The sequence below is a fragment of the Lycorma delicatula genome, chromosome 5, assembly GCF_047948215.1.
Source record: "Lycorma delicatula isolate Av1 chromosome 5, ASM4794821v1, whole genome shotgun sequence".
Lineage (NCBI taxonomy): Eukaryota > Metazoa > Arthropoda > Insecta > Hemiptera > Fulgoridae > Lycorma > Lycorma delicatula.
Window position 1 is genome coordinate 101,607,869 of NC_134459.1, and position 19,303 is coordinate 101,627,171.

The following is a 19,303-nucleotide window of genomic DNA, read 5'->3' on the forward strand; positions in this document are numbered from 1 at the left end:
CTGGTAACCCTGCTCTGGAAGTTAGAGGCAGGCATTAGTAGATAAGATCTAGCCGGCTTATAAAAGGACACTCCCCCGGATTGTGTTATGCTTCACTGTGGAATCCGATTCGGGGGAAAAAAAGAAGTATTTTGTAAGAGAATCGTTAATTTTGTTCTATATATTAAAACGTGTTAATTTTGAATGTACTTGACAACAGAACATATTTAACATTTCATAGAATTTTTCCATAAAGCGAAAAGAATAAAAATGAAAAATCATGTTTTTTTTTCTTTTAAGGGTTTGTTTTAATAACTAAAGCAGGAAATTAGGATTGATCCCGTAATATTAATTATTATTCATCTTTTTTTAAACTTCAGTTTATTTTTGTTAAAAAATGTGTTGTAATAATCGCAATAAATTCGAAATCTTAGTCTAATACTCAAAAAGCAGTAATAACTTTTTTAACTTCATATCTGCGGTTCCATTTTCTTTAATGAGATACGATTTTCCTTCATGTCGTTTTGTTTATTTTATTTATGATTTACTCTCTCATTTAGTCGATAGTTGATTTTTCACTAAGATTACTATATTGAGGCAATATCAATTGAAATCCATTGAACAAATTCAAATCATTCATTTTCACTACAAACAGTAGTGAAAATGAATTCAAATCAAGTTAAAACCATGTTCAACATCGGATTTACATCATAGCAGAACGGCTAAAAACATATTAATGTATTTATGCTACCGACCGCTATCTCCGCTTTAAAACTGGATCGTTCTAGGTTTGAATCCCGATGAGGCTTAGTATATGTTTTATTTATCATCAACGGATTGTAATCGGCCATAAACATGTGTTGGGAGTAAATAAATATATGAATAAGAAAATATCTGATTTTTAATGAGTCACTATTTTTACGCTAAATTTTTTACCATAAGAGCTAAGATTGAGTTTGGTTCAAATTATTCCTCTTACGGTAGATTTTTTGTTTGTTTTAATAACAATAATAATAATAATAATATACATATTATTCTTATGTCTGAGTGTAGCAAACTTGATTACTCAAATGTCAAAGGTGAATTTTACATTAATTTTTAAAATTTTATTTCGTACTGTTAATGTATTTTTCAACGTGAAAATCTTCACAAAATTGCATTGTCAATTTGTTTTTGTTTTTTTCAGTTTATTTTAGGTAAGGAAAATTGAATAAAATTAACAGAATTAATCTGTAATGTACAAAATTTACTTGTTTTAATATATTACGTAATCTTATTTTTACTTTGCCTACATGTTTTCATTATATATTTTTTAAAGTAAAATTAATTTTCAGGAATAAAATAGATTGTGCTAAAATAAATCATAAACATATACTGTCTACAATTTTTATTTAAGATGTAATTAAAACGTCATTTTGTAAGATAAATATTTTTCCTCTGCTCATAAACAAAAATACACTTATAAATATAAAAATAAAACTGAATATTTTATACCTCTTAATCAGTTTTATATATTTTTACAAATTTCAAAGGAAATAATTCTTTTTTTTTCGTAATGTTATTTAATATAAAAAAAGCAATACACACACTGGTGTTTTCAATTTGTTAATTTTTGAGTTCCACCCATAAAATAAGATATAAATTGACATTTTATACTAATGTTTTCGATGTTCAGAAATTAATATCAACGTGGGTTTAATTTGTATTTTTTAAACTTGTTGAAATATTAATCAGTAACGAATTGTGATATTTTTACATAATAACATCAATCATTAGCAAACATTTCAAATTTAATTTTTTTATACAAAAAAAAATTGATTAAATAAAAGATATTAATTAAATAGAAACAAAAACTATATTAATAGATAAAACCATAAATTTAATAATAAAGTCTTTTGTAGAGGCTAAAACAGATGTAATCTATTGAGTTAAAAATCGACATCATTTTAATAACACAGTTTAATTACTTGCAGTTCGCTAAATATATATATAGCTGCGTTTTATGTTGTTTGATTAGTTTTTTAAATTAGTGAAGTTATATATTCATAACTTTTATGGATGAGATTTTGCACAGTAAGTTATAACTAGGTCTGTAAATTTATCAACGAACGGCAATCAGCCACACTTTTTTTTGTTGCTTGTTTTTAATTTTATACGTCTGTAACAAATTCATCTCCATCGTTTGATTTAATAATTTTATCTTTATCTAAAAATTGTACAGTAAAAATTATGTCTTTTAAAAAGTCGTAACATCACTATATTTACTGTAATAACAATATACATCCTGAAATTACCTTTCAGTTACAAAAGAGCCCAGAAAAAAAAAGGGTTTAATTAATTGAGTAGTTCTGAGGATTTTTGTTACGATTAGATAATTAACTATTTACAATTAAACTGTTTTATATGATCTGTTAATATAATTTGACCGTTCCAAAAATTAGTATAAATAACTATTTTTTTTTATACATTTAAAAAATAAGTGAATGATAAACGAATTTTGTTTGCAATTCATGTGGAGGAAATATTGACTGCTATAGCAATATAATGTCACTTATTTTAAGTCTTTCTTAAAAAAAAATTACGTAACATTCAACAATAATTTTATAATCCACATAGAAATGAATACAATTCTAGTTGTAATTATTTACATCTTATTTCAAATTTAAATAACATTTTGAAAATACTTATTGTGCTAGCTTTCTACTTATTAAGTTTGCTGATTATTATTATGAATCTATTTAACATATATGAATGATTTTTTTGTGTTGCAGCCATCAAATTTAGCTAATTGTAAAAACTTTTGTAAGTCTCTCTAGTCGTGAAATCGCTTTTTGTAAAAGTAATTTATCTTGATACTTCTACTTGCCACACAATTACCAGGACAGACAATAATATTCTCTGAAAAGCCTGAGCCTATTCTCGAGTGGTTCTTATATCTCTATAGGAAAGGAATTTTTTTTGCATAATGCTGGTCAACTCCATGACGTGTTGAATCTCTGGTATTTGTCTGGCCGAACGGTTTACAGTTCATTGGGTTAGTATAACAACCCTCCGGGTCTATCTAGTGGTGAACGCGTCTTCCCAAATCAGCTGATTTCGAAGTCGAGACCTCCAACGTTCAAAACCTAGTAAAGGTTTGTAAAGGTGTTGCAATTTTTATTGCAACATGAATTTAATCTGATCAACTTAAAACCGTTGAAAAGTAATATGAATTCCGTTTGGATCTCTTAGATCTTCTGAAGGAATTTTTATCCAGCCAGATTTTTGGACTGTAGAGTTATCTCCAAGTCCTTACTTTTAATCTCCGCCTACGGGTAGAGAGGATGTTGAGATTTTTTTTAGCTAGGATTATTTGTCTCGATTCCTTCTGGAGTCGATCCTTCATTTTTACTACCCACCCTTTTTTCGTATACTTAAGCTTTCTTCCCCAGTTACAATTCCGTGGTGCCAATCGTACACTGCTCGTGATGATGCCGAGTTCTATAGAGTTAGCGTGTCCCTTCCTAAAGTTAGAGTTACCTTCCTAAATCCCTCCTGAAATAAAAATGTATGTTTCTTCCAACGTAGACAAAAATATCCTGAACTCCCGGTGAAATATAGGGTTGATGGGCGCCAGTACCTGGAAAAGCCCTCAAATTTCTTTTGTTGAGAGTGCGATTCTTCCTTATGTATTGTGTGATCGTTGTAAAAGTAAAGATTTCTTGAGAATTTTTTAGAAAATCATAAAACAAAATTACTTTTATAGTAATTTGTTTTGTTGTAAAAATTTTTTTTATTACTATGTATAACATAAAATGATACATCGCATGTTGACCGATCGTTTGATTACTTTAAAAATAACTTATTTTTTAAAAAACTTTTCTTTTCTTTTCTATATATATATATATAAAAAGATTATTTGCATTATTGTTTTTAAGTAATAACTAGTGTATAAATCAGAATATCAATTTTCATTTTTCATGATGTTATTTCCTTTAATGAAGGATAAAAAACCTATGATTACGTAGAGACATGCATCGATTGCCTTGGATGTTTATATAAAATATTTTCAGTATATTTATTTCACATAATTATTTAAAATCTGGAAATCATTTATTAAGTTTATTTACATTAAATCATTTGCATTACAAAGAACTGTAATTTAATATAGTTTAACTTTAATTTATTGCAATGAAAACATTTATTGAATTTTCTTAACATTATTTGGTTGATGTTCCGTTACATTTATCCAACTAAATTCAATTTTCGTTCTAAAACTCTAATTTATTCGAGGTCCAAGAAGTTATGAAGCTGATTTTTGCAGGAAAATTGAATGCACGCAAAGTGGCACCCTGCATGCTAGGGACGTATCCAGCTCAAAACGGAAGAAGGGGCAGCTTTCTGAATGTAACTTCTTTCATGGGAGAAAGGTAGTTTATGAGAGGGATGCTATTCAAAGATACACAGTAACAAAAGGAAGAATAAAATATTTATTTAAAAAAATAATTTTCTAACCATAGTTTGGGTGGATTAGATACAAACTAATTACTCCTTGTTAGCGAAAACCCCTTGTCAGACAATGCTTAATGTAGGTAACCCATTTAACTTGCTTTCACAATTGGTGCTTCTTAGCCATGTTTTAGCCATTTGATGAGGGAGCTAACTGAACTGTTGGTAGTACTTTTACAGGGCTGTGAAAGCAATATCAGCAGCCTTTCTAATAGTCGGGGAAAAAATTCACTCTGTTTTAAAACCTTAGTTATGTCTGGCGTTATTCGAAGGTATCCAGACTTTTCCAAGAGATGTTCTTGCTTTCCAAGAAAAACAACCAACGTAGTTCTCGCCAGGCCGTCGAATTTTCCAATGTGACATCCTTCGTCTTCAGTTTCACTTTCATTGTGTTGCACATTCGTTTGAACCATAGAGGACCCCGCTGTTGTAGTGTTAGAACCAAAGGGTGGTTATACTTCCTTTTTCTCATTCTCATCGTTGCTGCTGGTATTTTTTCGTTTTAAATTCACTCCAAAAAGAATAAATTTAATGTGACCAAACGTTGATGTGGATGCGCATGTAACATCTCGCTGCACTGGTTTGAAAAGGAAGGTTTCAACTGACATTTTTGTCAAAATTAACTTTTATACGGTATATGAGTTTTATACTAGTTGAGTTTAATTCAAAGATATGATTATTTATCATTATAACATTAAAAACTTATGGAAGAATCATCAATAGAAAGTTTATCAGATATACAGACATTTTTTTTAATAATCACTGTTTTGACCCAGGGACTCCAAAACGGCTATTTCCATATCTCCACGTCATAATTATAAATTTGTCACAAAATAATTAAATGTTTTCCTTTCGTCACCGACTAATTTAAGATATACTAGAAACGAGTCGATTTTACTGATATAAAAACAGAACAAATGCCGAAAGCAATATTGGTAACTATATTGCCACATTATGGATTATTTTTAATTGTTCATCTAAAGTATTGATTATTTAGAAGAGCGATACAAAAATTACAAAATTAAATACTAAGCTCTAATTTATATTGAAAGATCCAGAAGAATCCCTAGTGGCATATTATTTTCAAGCACAGAAAGATAAGCAAAATGAAGAATAACATATCTTAAGTTACATGCTTTAAAAGCAAGAGCCGCGCTTATGTAAATTTACGGTAATATATATTGCAAGTTAAATAAAAGCATGTAATAAACGTCCCGGTAGGGTACTTCTAAAAAATTTTCTAATACCCATTCGTTATAATAAAGTGGATGGCAAACACAAACCTTACAGTCGTAAAATTTGCATAAAATGTTTACACACTTGTATCTAATAAGAACTACACTGACACTAACCAAAAATGCGTGCGTTCTTATATGCTTGGTAAATAACTTCTCCAATAGTCCCATCGTGTCGTGAAATAAGACGAAAGTGATGAGACTATTCCAAAAAAATTGTTGTTGCCGCAAGTAAGATGGCGCCGATGTGTAACAGTAGTTCCTTAATCTTTTCTCACAGATGGTGCGAGTATCTCTATTTTGTAATTAGTTTCTTTCAATTTATGTTTAATTTAAAATTTTTCAAAGATGTGTCATTTATATATCTTTTTGTTTTTTTAATTTTTTCCTCTTGGAGAGGGAGCAGTGGCCCCCCCCTTTTCCACTCTCGATACACCTACTCTGCATGCCTGTAAGTAGTAAGTACCCAAATGTGTCATCTACTTCCATGTAAATTTTAACTTTATTGTCGCTGAACGTCAGTAATCGTTCGCGTAAAGTTTGTTGGGTAATCGCTTACCGTGGAAAAAATATTCTATCAATGTTACGCGATTTATTTTTTTGTCCTATTAAAAAAAAATCAGCTTCCAAGACATGAAAGAAACGTTCAATGAAAAGTATATGGCATGTGCAATATGTTTTCGTTGTCATCCCGCATTTTTAGTTGGACAAGAGCGGTTCAACCGAACACGTAGATTAACGACATTATGGTGAACACAGCGAGCATCATCATTTGAGAAGATCGTCGTACCGGTGTTTAGCAGTCTGAAAACTGCTACACAAATGGAGTAACGCGTATTCATCTGTGTAGAATTGTTGGCTTGCTACAAAAAAAGGAACGCGATTTTTTTTGTAACCATTGACGAATCTTGGATGTCCCATTATGATCTTGAAACAAACAAGCTCCCAATGGAAGTCAACTTCTTCACCAGCTCCGAAAAAAGTGAAAACTCCGCGCAGCGCTGGTAAAATCATGATGAAGATCTTTTTTTTATTACGTAGGATTTATTTCCGACGTCAGGTACCTACAGGGGCGAATATAAATGCTGCTTTGTACTTCGATGTGCTGAAGATAATGCTGACACTTCAGAAAAAAGGGCCTGGAAAAAATTGAAGAACTTCTGTTGCATCACGATATTGCGTTCCTCATTTCACTCAGATTGTCTACCAATTTGTGAATGAAGAAAAATAAAACAGTTCCTCATCCACTATACAACCATATCTAGCACAATGTGATTTCTTACCGCTCACAGAGGTGAAGAAGAACCTGAAAGAGAATTTGAGACGAATATAGAGGTCTTAAAAGCCATGGAGGCGAAATACTTTTGAAAGATGGCTGATTTCGTGTCTGAAAAGTGGACCAAATACTGGAAGCACTTAAGGGAGACTATTTTGAAAAAGAATTTGTGAATGTAGATTCAAAATTTATTTTAACTGCAGCTGTTGTCTCATTACTTTTTTAACCGTACTCATATAAATAAAAGCCCTCCGATAAGTAAAAATAGTGGCTTATAAAGGAGTCAACAAAAATGATACTGTCTAGAAATCGGTCAACTTTTAAAAGAAAAAATTGTACTTGATAATCCAGATCATTGCTTCAGTTCTCCTCAGGCCTGTTTATGTGTCGTTATGTAAGATTAATTTTTTTTATACCGGTTTTGGTGTATTCTTTTTATCGGATTTTTAATTAAAACCCAAAATTAGCATGAATATGACAATACTTTTGATTAATTTATTTATACTGATAAAAAATACAAATATTCTGAAAACTGGTAGCCAATAATTAGTATTAATTTTAGCTTAAAAAAACAATTTTTATAAAATTTGTCTGTAAATTTTAAGTTATCTGGAACCAATTTTTCCAAATTGAATAACGCCCGTGCCGGGAATTGATTCCGTGATCCCTTTTCTAAAAAGCGCCCTGCAAACTATTTCACTATTTTTATAAACTAAAGCCTTTTATTTTTGGTTTAAAGCCTTTTTTTAGAATGTTACGTACCGTTTGAAGAAAGAACCATTCTTAGTTTTTAAATTTAACAAAATATTGATCTTGTTTATGATGGGAAACTAATTTTTATGACAATGTAATTTATAGATCCATTTTATGGGTGGAAAATTATTTAATTTTAATATTTATTATAAAGTATTTATCAGTTAACCGGTAAATAAACATTAGTCTCCTCAAATAGGTTTGGGTGGAGGTTAAATTTGTTGATTCAATTTTTTTTTAAATAGCTACATCAGTGGAAATCCGAAATCTCAAGTTCTGATTCTGGCAGGACTGCGATGAGCCACAATCGTAATCTGATTCGCACTCATGTCGGCACCCTTGTAATGGAGAACCGAAATTTCCCGGTAGACAAGTACAGGTTGGCACTCCATTCACTACATTGCACTGTGTATTAGCACCGCATGGACTCGGATGACATAATTCTTCTAAATAACAAAAGATATGTTCTTATAATTAGAATAGTTTTGATACAGATGCTTACTGATTTGAATTATTCTATTCTAACGTAAAACTTAGATATACTATAATGTACAAATTAACAGGGACAAGCTTATTTCTTTCTCTAAATTGTTATGCGATTGTCAGTTATGTCTGAAACTGCCTTAAACTGGTTTTATTTGCCTTCAAGTGCTTTACTTTGACAATAAGAAAGCAGTTTGCTTTTAAAGTGGAAATTGTGATCTTAGCTAAAGTTGTGAGCCTTTGAAATTGGTATCAGACATAGAGACAGAATGATAGAGAGACGGAATGAGAGAGATACAAAAAGACAGAGTGGGTGAGAGAGAGAAAGACAGCCAGAATAAGAGAGAGAGAGAGAGAGAGAGAGGGAGAGAGAAAATAAAAGAAAGACAGATGAACAGAAAGACAGAAAAAGAGAGAGACAGACAGTCAGAGAGACAGTCAGAGTTTCAACTCATTAAATTTTTTAAAATCCTTTGCGTGTTGAAATAAAACATTTTTTTCCAATTTGAATTTTAATAATTTGTCAAAAGCAAACCTGGGAAGTTATGGAGCCTTTTGCCGACTTTTTATTTTTATATTAAGTATTGTCACTAAATCTTTTTGAATTTAAATTCTGATTTTTTGATTCTTTTTTTTTACTTTTATTTCATTTAAATGACTTAATCTAATTTTATCATGCTAAAATGAATTATATTTATTTAATAATCAATATTTTTATCATATGCTTATGTGTTTGTTTAATCTGTTAAGAAAAATATTCAACTTTATTTAATAATTATACATAGTATTGATGTTTGGTATTCATTTTACTGTTTTTTATGCAGCGATTTTCATAAATATTGTTTCACAAAGAACCGTATTGATCCCTTTTCAATATCTTCTTTTTTTAACTCAGGTACCAGTAAACCTGATTCACTATTCTTTCTTTTAGAGCTGCTATACACAGCAGAAGTGTTTTCTGTTCATGGAAGCAATTGGATTTTACGAGGCAATCTCAGTTTGTCTTGTTTTGAGAAGCAATCAAAAGCTCTCCTATATTTTTCTATTTTGTCCGTGCTTGTGACGTGACCATTCTTAAAACGCTTACATTATACTTTTATTTTAGGTCTTTTTTTTGTTTACATTCTTCTTCAAAGAAGTACTGAATAAAGTTTATCCAATTTTTAATGTTAGAATATATTTTCATAAAAGCTATTTTTTTTACATTGTTAATGTTTTTACTTTTATATGGATTATATAGTTCAACTATTGGGATTTAATTTAAGAATATTTATAGGTACAATATATAAAAACTGCATTAATATATATTGTGCCTACAACATATGTTCTTAAAACTAAACTTGTGTTACTTTTTGTAAATATTGTTTTTAGCTTCATAAAATCAACGATTAAACTAGTCATATATTTTAGTGATATCTTTAGATTTAATTTCTCATAAGGGAAAAGACTGTTATAGTTTCCTACACTGTTATAGTTTCCGGATACTTAGTGTATGCGATAAACAATGCGAAAAGCTGGATTATGTGCTAAATTTGCAATTTATCTTGGTTTAATATTTGATTGAAATCTATAATATGATTTACACAGATAAGAAATTTGTGTTCGTAGTACATAAACACGTGTATGCGCACAGTATTCATAAGTTTAGTGTTTTCTGAGTAAAAAAATAATAATGAATGGTTATTTTGTTGGTTTAATACAGTCTATTTTGATTAATTATAAAAATATACAAGAAAAATTCAGCTAAATTTTATATAAATCCTTAAAACTAGTATACGTTATGTTAAGGATTATTTGTAATAATGATTTTGATGTACTGAATAACATCTATGTTTATGAAAGTTGATTGTTACTTATGTTCAAAGGTATAATTTGTTTTAATTTTATTACAAATAATAATATTGTTATTACTCCGAGAATCGTGGGAAAATTTTTAGAGAAAATTTATTGATTACAGGAATCAAATATTGATTAAATGTAATTAATTTTAAGAATGTTGTAAATATAGAAATATCCGAAATTAGATAATTTGTAATAAATTAAATTCTTAATTTATCTTTTTTTTTCTTCTTTTTTATGATATAATTAATTGGTTATTAAATATTTTTTGGTTTATTTTATCATTTTTCCTGTCAGATTCTAGTCTAGATACCTTTTACTTTTTGTATAATGGGAAAAGTTAAGTTTAATATCAGTAGTAAAATTTATTGTAATATTATAATTTTTAAATTATTTATAAAGTAATCTTTTTTGTAAATTTATGTATTTTACTGCTACGAGAAATTTTTTTTGTAAATAAAAAAAATTCTATGTAAATTTTTTTGTTGTAAATAAATAAAAACTGGAAGTCTTTTGCCGTGTTGCAACTTTTAATAATCCAACTAAAGTATTTTTATCCAGTCTCCAAGGTGGATTTCCGAAAAATAATATTTATTTTATGTTTTGCCAATTGATGTAATGTGTCCCACAGTACAAATAAAATAATTTTTACAATTTCCAGCATCGTGCAGTATATTTTAGCTCCAAGGTTTGAGCATAATTCAGAAAATTTTTTAAATAAATAATATTTTCATAAAGTTTTCTTTTCAATATTAAATAATCAGGTAGATTTTATAAGAAAGGCCTATTATAATAGATGATTCGACCTCCGGAAAATTTCGACATATCTTCACGCTTCACATCCCCCAGACCTGCCGTAATTTTGCGCCAATCACTTTCAAATTAATACGTAAAATATAACTATCCAAAATCTCGGACGAGTTCGTTAATGAGCAAAATCGAAACCGCACTGAAAAAAAAACCACTATAAATTTTTTAAAGGTGAAATTTTTTAAGTAGGCGCCGAAGTAAGGTTTAGTTATTTATTTTTAATTTGTCTCTTAACATTCTATAGCTGAAATTAAAAAAAAAAATACTTGAAATTGGTTTCTGTTGATGAAATTAGTTTTTCATAATTTATTTATTAGATATAAATTTCATAAATTTAAAAAATATATATATATTTTCTTTTGTTTCAGGTAAACGTTTCAATCTTCCCTCTGATATTTTTTCGATTAAATATTTTTACGTAAGTAAATCGCTTATCAGTTATTGTTTATTTAAACTTATTGTTTATCATATTATAAAATGTAAAAAAATAAATAATATTCTTGCACATTGACCAGCCAATAAAAGCTACGTATAAAAATTATTTTTTCATATTTATAAAAGAAAACTATTATGTAAGTTTTGATTCAGTAAAATTAATATTGGTTAATTATTTATATCTATATGAATGGAAGTTGCTTTTTTTTAACGACTATCTTCTTTACCAACCCATTCGGATGCTCCGTATTTATGAAAGAGATCCTCGTTAATGTTTTAAATTAAAACGGAGACAAGATTTCAGCCAGGATAGAATAATTATATCCTACAGGTTATATTATTATACCTCTCTGCTTGCGCCCGCGTGTGTGTTATTAAATTTTTTTTTCACTTACTGCTTTATTTTTACGTCAATGTTTAGTACTTTCGTTGAAACATTTACTTCATCAGAACGTTTTGTGGAAATCAATAGTGGTATCGTCTCGGCCTTTCATCAGTGGAGGTCTCGGGTTCGTATCCCTCGGTTAGGCATGGCATTTTTCGCTACAAAATTTCCATTTCATATTCCCAAGCGCAAGCGTGCTTCGAGCTTATATGGTGAATTAATCATCTAAATATATATATATATTAAGTGTGATTTAAATCGCTTAGTTTTGAAAAAAAGAACTTACAGAATAAAACTCAACGAAAATGTAATTAGTGGTCAGGTAAAATTTGAGAAAAATTGTTGGATAAGGGAAATAATACATTTAATTTAAATTATTCGACTTAGTTTAAAATACATATTCAAAGTATGCCTATTGCAGGGGCGGAGTGGTAGCGTCTCATCCTTTCATCCGGAGTTTCCGGTTCGAATCCCGTCAGACATGGAATGTTTTTCATGCGCTATAAAATTTCATTCCGTATTCTCACGTACGAACTTTCGATCTTATGCGTGAATTTATAAACTATAAAAAAAAAATTATAATACCATAAATAGTAGTTCCATTATATGTCACAGGTTGTAACAGCAAATTTTATCATTTTATACCAATGACTGAGATAGTAAAACTAACCTCTCTATATTTATATTGTATTAGTTACGTTTATAATTTAATTTCGATAAAACGTTCTGATGAAGCAATCTTTCTGCAAAGGTATTAAACGTTGGTGGCGGAGAAAACGAAGAAAAAAGTGGAAAAAATGTTGTAAGTAATTATCTTCTGCAGCTAGGATGCAATTTACTGTACTGTTTATTAACTCATACGTATATACATGCATGCACAGATACATATCTTAGGTCACAATCATAGTTGTAATATGACCTGCTTTGTATTACGTTTAAGTAGGAAGGAAAAAGCGACTACGGTGGTCGGTATTTCGTTTTTTAATTTGGATTGATTAAAAAAGAAAAAAGGTAAAGGCTGCAGATTATTATAGAAAATTATATTTTTATAGCTACGATTCATATTAGATAGAATCACGCGACCATCTTTCCCGTATATTCGTATTCATTTTTTTTTTTTATTATTAATAAATTATTGATTTTTGATTGCGTCTATATTCCTGTTATAATAATAGGATTCTATATTCATGCACTGGTATAAAGTGACTTAACAGATCTAATTATTTATAACAGCTTAATAGTTTACTCATTTTTTCTGCTGTATTCTAGTTAAAATTTTACCGCAGATGGGTAGCACGCGTTAAATCGTATTTCCATTATCAAGTGACAATCTAATAATTTGTTTATATCATTTGTACACACAGCTTTTTCTTCATATAAATTTGAAAAAAGTATATTTTTAATTTAAAATTGCTGTTCATTTACGTAGGAATTTATATAGCCTAATTTTTAAAAGTAAATTTTCCTCACGTAATCCTACACTTTCATAATTTATTCATCATTTATTATTATTGTTTGTTTCCTGTTTATATAGATTATACTTTGGTTCGATCGACTATACAGTTCAACTTCTAACGGTTTGCAATCTCTTTTGTAATATCGTAGTCGCTTCTGTTTTCCTTCCTCATCCATGTTAAAACAATCGTATTTACTTTTCTGATTAGCAAAAAATATCAAGATATCATTGCCTCTGAAGTAGGTTTACTGTTTTATCAGAAGTTTTCCAAAACTCATTTTCAATATCTATTATTCTAATAATATTTATTTTCGGACAAAAGTGTTTTATTTTCTTTTAATATCATCTGCGTTTGAAATCGAGTTTCTTTCGAATTTACATTTACATTATACTTTCCCTACTTTTATAGTAGTATTAAATAATTACGTTATATTTTACTGTATAGCTTGTGAATGAATTAAATTGAAATTGTGAAAGTTAGTTTGAAATTCGATTTTTTTAATCTGGTAGGAATGATTTTATTCGAATTTTAACAAGTGATGAGTAACGGGTGAATGTGAGGGGGATTGTTGTATCTAAAAAGAAAATCGGACGTAATAATTAAATTTTATTTTGGTATTTTCTTTTAGTTTATCAAAATACTAGAAAAATATTTTTGAAAATTCATTCCCACTAATAAAACTGGTAATTCAATCAATATTTTACTAATCGTTTAAAGTGATAAGGGAAGTTTTGTTTTCATGCATTGTAGTAGATTAAATTATTATTTCAATTCAAGATTTAATTTATTTTTAAAATCGCTCAAAACATTGTTATTTTTATGTAATGTTTTTAATTACCTTAAGACAGAACACCTCAGCGCAGGGTGTCAATTTATGGGATCTGTTAAATTTTCTTAACAAATTTTTGTAAAACTTTTCATTTTAGTTTCTTGAAATCGAAGCTCTACAGCTGCTGTGGAAGAAGGAAAATATAGCAATCTGTCAAAAAATGGATTATGGGTTTCTTTCCATTTTTAGAACATTACATGACCCAAAGTCCCCCAAAAAAAAGTGGGGTTATATTCGTACGTACATATATACATGTGCTGGCGCGTTTGAAGCTTAATAACACTATTACTTATTTACTGGATAAAGTGATTTTCATGAAATTTGGTACAGAGATTCGTGTATATGTGGCAACTTGTTGGTAAACTTTTGGGGGTCATTATCGCCAATGGGTGAGATAGATAGCTTCTTTGGAGTCGGTTTTATAAATATAAACCCACATTATATTAAATCCAGTACATGCATACATGCTTATTTTACCATTTAAAAAGAAAATTGATCCCAAATTCTCCCCTTTACCCAAAAATCGAAAAAAGCTATCTTTTTATTTATTGCATATTTTTAACCGTTTTTTTTGTCTTCGTAAGCATAGTAATAAGTAATGCAAGTGGCCCCCCAAAAAAAATTTGTTACTATTTATTTTTTTATAAGTGACGTTAATAACAATTATCAAAACTTTATAAGTATCAAAAATTTTCATCAAGATTTCTTCTTGATTTTATGGAATTTAGTTTAAAATTTTATATGGAATGTCGTACGATAATTGAATATAGATTTATTTAGTACAATTAGTAACAGATCAAATGTTTTGGTGTACTTAACAAAAAATATTTGTAAACAAGTAAGCAAGACTTTTTACACTGTATTTAAAACGCGTAGTATTAGTGTTAATCTCGTTAGCATTTTTTTTTTGTTAATTTTAAAGTTTGAAGGTAATTTAAAGTCTTGTAAACGTCACATTAGACTAATAAATTAACTTGAATCCGAGTAATTATTTATTTAAAATTATGTAATTTATACTATCGTACGTTTTAAACTTTTTAACATTTATGTTGCAACTGTTTCTTATGAAAATAAAAATTTTATCTTAAAATATTGTTATCTTTAAGTTAAAAAAGAATTTTATAACACCATTATTTCATGTAACTAAGTAAAATATTATATCATAGTAAAAAAAAAAATAAAAAAACGACTTGAAATGTTATTCTCTTTCTTGTACTTATTTCTCTACAGGTTCTTTTAGATAATTAGGAAGTATTATATGATGATAACTACATTGTCAAGCCGGTTATAAGTGAAACGTACTATTTACAGTTGGCGTGTATCTTTTTGCTCTTTCATCAAAAATACTATATGTATTTCCACATTAATTAATGGATTCTGTTTTTTTATTCATTATAATTGTGTTTCATTGGTCCATTATAAGTTTTTTGAATTTCTTTAGAAGTACGAATTTTAGGAATAAATTTATTGTTGAAATTTTACTAATAAAATGAGTTAATTTGTAATTACAGGATTGCAAAGAGAAGGTTAATAATATTTGAGAATCTTTTATTTATATATATTTGTGGCTTTTTCCCCAAAATGTTGAACCTATTTTCATTATATAAATATTAAAAAAATTTCTTAATTACTCAAATGATAGTAGATATATGATAGTGGATAATGGATATATAATCATTTTATTATATAATAGCTTTTTAGAGAATGGTCAGACTAATTTTATTGCAATAAAATCAAACTGTATTTTTTCGCTTAGAAGAGTCTCGTTAAAGCTAAATAATTATTTTACCTCGTTATATTCCCGTATATTTCTATGCACGGTATAAAAATTGCCTGTTTGATCATTGCACGATCCCAATAAATATAATCATGATGACTGATATTTCCTTAGGTTTTTATTTACAAATGCGCTAAAGTAAAAAAAAGCCTGTAATATAGTTGTTTATTCGTAAAAACAGTAACGTCATTCATTTCTGTCAAACCGGACCACAGTATTTTATCATTACGCATCATAATACTTTGACCTACAAAAAAAAATTTCATTACGTTTCCGTTGCTATTTTTAATAAATTACCTTACGATTTTAAAACCAGTTTATGTTAAATTGTGTTTTTTTTAATACGTAAACTGTATTGCTTAGTTTTGAAATTTAAAGTAGTATAATTAGAAAACGTTGAATTTTTTAAGCAATACTTAAATTCTTGCTGACATATTTTTTAGTTAACTATTTTTCAAATTTTTTTTCTTATTAATAAAATTCTATTGCCATTACAAATTTTTATCTTTTTTTTCATTTGTATACAGCCAATATTATTTTTTTATTCATTAATTATTTTCTTCGTTATAATACTACAACCTTTTTTTTTACTTTTTCCATGATCCCGTAAAATAATGAGATTCTCTTTTTATTAGAATAACCTACGAAAAATGTCGTATCTGATTTTTTATTATTTAAAATTATATTCTGATTTTAATAAAGTATTTATTCATTAAAAAAAAATTACTATCGTTACGTTCTATTCTTCCCAGTTTTAATCGATAAGGTTATTAAAACTGAATGTAACTGATAGGATATTTAATATTATTCAGTTTAGTGAAAAATTATAAATTCGCAGTATACGGAGTTGCATGAATTTTTTAACATTATAATTATCTAAAAATAGCTTGAGCGTAGAACATTAAATAAATTCGTTGAATCATATATTGGATTTTGAAGATACCCAGGGAGGTAGCCCTCTAATGTTTATTTGCGTATAAGTCACGGTATTAAATTACATCTTTATGGTTTAGTTATTTCTTTTCTTTTTCCTGTTTAGCCTCCGGTAACTACCATTTAGATAATTCTTCAGAGGATGAATGAGGATAATATGTATGAGTGTAAATGAAGTGTAGTCTTGTACATTCTCAGTTCGACCATTCCTGAGATGTTTGGTTAATTGAAACCCAACCACCAAAGAACACCGGTATCCACGATCTAGTATTCAAATCCGTGTAAAAATAACTGGCTTTAGTAGGACTTGAACGCTGTAACTCTCGACTTCCAAATCAGCTGAATTGGGAAGACGCGTTAACCACTAGACCAACCCGATGGGTTTATGGTTTAGTTATTTAAATATTTTAATTGTTACGCCGTTGTTAAGAAGGTTTATATCTTCTGGTTTGTATGGTTTTCTTACAATTTTCTCTCATGCATAGCTCTAAGTATGTACTCTTTTTCCGTGATGTGGGAGTATTGATGAACATTTATATGAACGAGGGGCGGGTGAAAATTAATGCTCATTGGAACGTAACGGGAGAATAAAATGTTTCAAAAAACGACAGGCGCTGCCATCTTATAGTTCCATTCTCCTTCAACTAACATTTTAAATCTCATTTACCCACTCCCTCTCATTTTCTGTCTTTCTTTCTTTTTCCTGTTTAGCCTTCGGTAATTATCGTTCAGATAATATTTCAGAGAATGAATGACAATGATACGTATGAGTGTAAATAAGGGTAGTCTTGTACAGTCTCAGTTCGACCATTCTTGAGATGTATGGTTAATTGAAACCCAACCACCAAAGAACACCGATATCCACGATCTAATATTCAAATTCGTGTAAAAATAACTGACTTTACTAGGACTTGAACGCTGGAACTCTCGACTTCCAAATCAGCTGATTTGGAAGATGCGTTCACCACTAGACCAATCCGATGGGTTCTCATTTTCTATCTATCACCATTGTTATGGAACCCTTACCCTACTTTGTCAAACTCGACAAAAAAAAAATGCAGTGATTGAATTTTTAACAGCAGAAAACGTGAATGCTAGTGAAATTCATAGTCATCTAAAAGCAGTTTATGGTGATTAACCTGTTGATCAAAGTACTTTGATAGTTGAGCTATGAAATTTCGTCCATCAGAAGCGAATATTGAGGTAAAACCTAACAGTGGTCAACCGCTTTCTGTGACTGATGAGATGCACCAGGAATTGAATGAATGGATTAAAAATGACCTTCTCATCACACAAAAACGCATTACGTTTCAGATTAGCGTATCGAAAGAACGAGTATGACATATTATTGCTCAACCGGGCTACCATAAAATTTGTTTCGGTGGTTGCCACAAAAACTCACAGAAAATAACAAACAACGACGAAAAGAATATTGTTAACAGCTTCTAAAAGACAATATTGATTTCCTTTTTAACATTGTTAGGAGAGGCGGAACTGAAGTGCATCATTATGACTGGGCAGAGCGTGGAATACTGGGACTATGGTTTGCCACAAACAAAAAAATTCACAACACTACTCCCTGCAAAATAAAAAATCTCATGACAGTGTTCTGGGATTCAAAACACGTGTACATGACTGATCTGGAAGCCTGGTCAATTGTAGATTCTGTGCAGCACATTCTGTAGAGACGCTAAAACACCTTGGAAAACGTGTATGTAGGGTTCGTCAATCCAAGGAGCCGATAATTCTCAACTGATAATGCTTGACCACAACACATCGTACAATCCCCGAGGCTTTTGCCAAGATAAAATTTTAACCTATTCCACAACCTTCATACTACCTGCGATTTTTCAATTCTTTTCGCAAATAAAGAGGGATATTTAAGATATTCATTTCACTATTGATGATTAACTGAAGAACGTAGTTAGGTCATGGATCAAGGAAAGAACCAGCTTTATTCAGTGACGGTATGAGAAAACTGGTTCTCCGGAGAGAAATGTATAGCTGTAAATCGTTGATTACGGGGAAAAATAAATAGAGGTTTATGTAGCAAATAAAATGTATTTATATGTTTCATACGATGTATGTATGTATTGTAAATACGTTTCAATATATTAAATTACTAAATATATTAGCGCGCGCGTGTGTGTGTGTAATATATATACAATATAATATTCTTTCAGCCTCCACAAAGCACAGAGTTGGTGAAACACTCTTACCTTTAATTTTTTACTTCATCAAAACGCTTTCGGGCCTAAGCCCATCCTCAGCTAATAACTCTATTAGCTTTTTACATTTTATAAAAATTGTTTGTTTATAATAAAACAAATTTAAAAAACTGGAAAAATCTTTAAAATAAATTTAGAACAAATATTTATTCAGTCAAGAATGAAAAAGAGTCTATAAGAATGAAAAATAATACATATATACGCGTATATAATTGTATCAGCGAACAATGTTACTTATACACATATATAAACATAGTACGCACTACCCACTCTATATAATATTTTAACCACTACGTATAAACAAGTAGTCGTGAATATTTATTAACGAAAATAGTTGAAATGAATATTTGAATATCGTTTATCAAATTAATAAATAAGAAGTTTTAATTATTTGAA

General features: G+C 29.2%; 1 protein-coding gene across 3 annotated transcripts in view; it reads left to right on the forward strand.

The window, feature by feature from the left end:
- LOC142325258 (hexosaminidase D-like) overlaps positions 1 to 19,303 on the forward strand; it is a 670,113-nt gene that overhangs the window by 580,814 nt on the left and 69,996 nt on the right. The window contains exon 1 of one of the 3 annotated variants that reach the window (XM_075366766.1): positions 11,235 to 11,281. The exons of the other annotated variants lie outside the window; for them this stretch is intronic. The gene's annotated coding sequence lies outside the window, so the exon portion shown is untranslated. Of the gene's footprint in view, positions 1 to 11,234; positions 11,282 to 19,303 lie in introns of those variants that run through there. 3 annotated transcript variants of the gene reach the window in all.